General features: G+C 40.8%; 1 protein-coding gene and 1 pseudogene across 4 annotated transcripts in view; both read right to left on the reverse strand.

The window, feature by feature from the left end:
* Positions 1–2,500, reverse strand: part of LOC113650187 (B-cell receptor CD22-like) — a 1,781,460-nt gene that overhangs the window by 1,342,609 nt on the left and 436,351 nt on the right. The window lies entirely within an intron of this gene.
* The window catches only part of LOC113663456, a 644,552-nt pseudogene that overhangs the window by 369,700 nt on the left and 272,352 nt on the right, over positions 1–2,500 (reverse strand).

Here is a 2,500-nt window from a genome sequence, read left to right on the forward strand (position 1 = left end):
ATAATATCCATGTTATACCCAAAGGGACGATAGCAAAGAGAAAAAACTTAGTATTGGAAATAACTCTGTGCTGCAACTGGACATGTCTTGTGTGCATTACTACATCAGTCCATCTGAGGGATGTTCTACAATAAAAGCATGTTTAACATTCATCTATTTAAATTGCACAAAGCAAGCAGTAGGTTTTTTAACAGAGTAAATACAATCATAGCACATACACAAAGTCTAAACAATGTGTTAAACACTAAACACATACATGACACGAAACACTAACACGGACCACAGCACACAGAGTCTCCAGCTCATCACCTCCTCTGAGACATACAGGATGATGGAGGCTACACAAATCTCCCCTCAGCTGATCACATAATGCCCCATTTGTATTAAAATACATATAAACTCTCATTCTCTCATCCTTTGAACGTGTAGCAAGAACTTCTTATATATATTCAACATTAGATCATTAAACAAATGGGAATTTAATCAGTTCTGTCTTTCTGTCTCTGTTATATCTGTCTGTCTGTCTGCCTTTCATTAGAACTTTAGAGCTTTATGTGATAAAAGTGTGTGTTTAATGGGGAGACAAAAATGTATCCAGAGAAACTCCTCCTAGGGCTTTCGAGTCACATGCACCAAGATCGGTTATGGTGTAGACCCTGGTCTGAAGTTTGTTGCTGTTCCTTTTCTAAGTGATAAGAGTTCTGGTACTCACAGTACCGGGTCTCAAAGTAGTCTTTTTTGCCATAGACACCCATTATAACGTTTAGAGGTTTATAACTCAGCAAGCTTTCTAGCTATCTAACTCAAACTCAGCTAGCTTCTTTAGGGTGATACTCTGGACATAGGTTTAAATTGGTGGACCGACTGGCCTTTCAGTTTTCCCACAGCCTCCAGTATATGCAAAATCAAAAAAGTTCCACAACATTGACGTGATATATCGAAACACTCAGCACAATAAGGTGAATTGCGACACAGGTATTCGGGTATGAACTCATAGCATGTTTGTGTGTGTTTGTGTATATGTGTGTGTGTATATGTGTGTGTGTGTGTGTGTGTGTGTGTGTGTGTTAGTGAGTGTTTGTGTGTGTGAGTGTTTGTGCATGTGTGTGTGTGTGTGTTAGTGAGTGATTGTGTGTGTGCGTGTGTGTGTATGTGTGTGTATGTTAGTGAGTGTTTGTGTGTGTGTGTGTGTGTTAGTGAGTGTGTGCTTATGTGTGTGTGTGTTTGGGTATTCTTCAAAAGTATTGGCACCCTAGCATACCGGCCTTTGGGAATACTTGCTCTGACAAGCCAACATTAAATTTTGGAAGAGCTGTAAAGGTAACAGATCATGAAATTGCTACTGGAGGGAACAATTGTCAATCAAAAGGAGGGTGTTCCAAATAGAATGGAGAGCCATCATTGGCTTCTTAGCTGTCTATCTCTGCACCACGGGCAACGAGTGGCTCATGAGAGGGCTTGTTTGATTCGTTAGACTCTGGACTACAAATCTGAATAAACTGTAGTTTTATAAGCCTCCAATGAGAAGTCAGAGCCAAAAGAATGGACGGAAGTGAACTACTGTTTACAGTTTCCCGTCAGAAACATAATTATTGTGAGGCGAGCAAAGCGTTTTGGTTTAAAAGGCTTGAATATTCAATTTTCTTGGACACTTGCGGATTTCTGAAAAATATTTGTTTTGGAAAATATTACGCCAGTGACGAAAGCGAAGAGTTTAATGGTAAGTAAACAAACTGAACTAGCACCGCCTAGTTCAGGTGACTATCAAATTTATTACATTTTTATGACTGCTATAAATCATATTATGCTTTGTGTGTGGGATTAATAAGATCCTTAGAGTCTAAGCTTTCAAACAATGTATAACATGACCATGTATTTAGAGGATTTAATGCCTAAAAGTTACAATAAAGTTGATGCAGCCTCATCTCCTAGCTGTGGTGGCGTGTGGACGGCACGGTGATCACAGAACTGTTAACCACAGGAATATACCACACAGTATCATCATTACTGAAGCTCCAACAGCAGCACCAATCAGCACAGAGGGAACATCTACAACTGAACACAAAAAATTAAACACAGAGAATGGAATTCAATGAGAATTAACTCAGAATTAAAAATGTAAAATAAACTGCTAGTAAATTTTTTGCATTTTATTAGCAACACACATAATATTGTCTGGACAAATGTCATATATATTATTAACATGACGGGAATCTGGCTCTAGGGACAAGTCATGTCACCTCGCTGGGGGGGAAGGAGCCTGAGCTGGTGCGGGAGGTTGAGAGATACCGACTAGAGATAGTTGGGCTCGACTCCATGCACAGCTTGGGCTCTGGAACCCAACTCCTCGAGAGAGGCTGGACTCTCTATTACTCTGGAGTTGCCCGTGGTGAGAGGCGGTTGGCTGGTGCGGGCTTGCTCATAGCCCCCCAGCTCAGTAGCCATGTGTTGGAGTTCACCGCGGTGAACGAGAGGATCGTTTCTTTGCACCTTCGGGTCG

Source organism: Tachysurus fulvidraco, chromosome 19, assembly GCF_022655615.1.
Source record: "Tachysurus fulvidraco isolate hzauxx_2018 chromosome 19, HZAU_PFXX_2.0, whole genome shotgun sequence".
Lineage (NCBI taxonomy): Eukaryota > Metazoa > Chordata > Actinopteri > Siluriformes > Bagridae > Tachysurus > Tachysurus fulvidraco.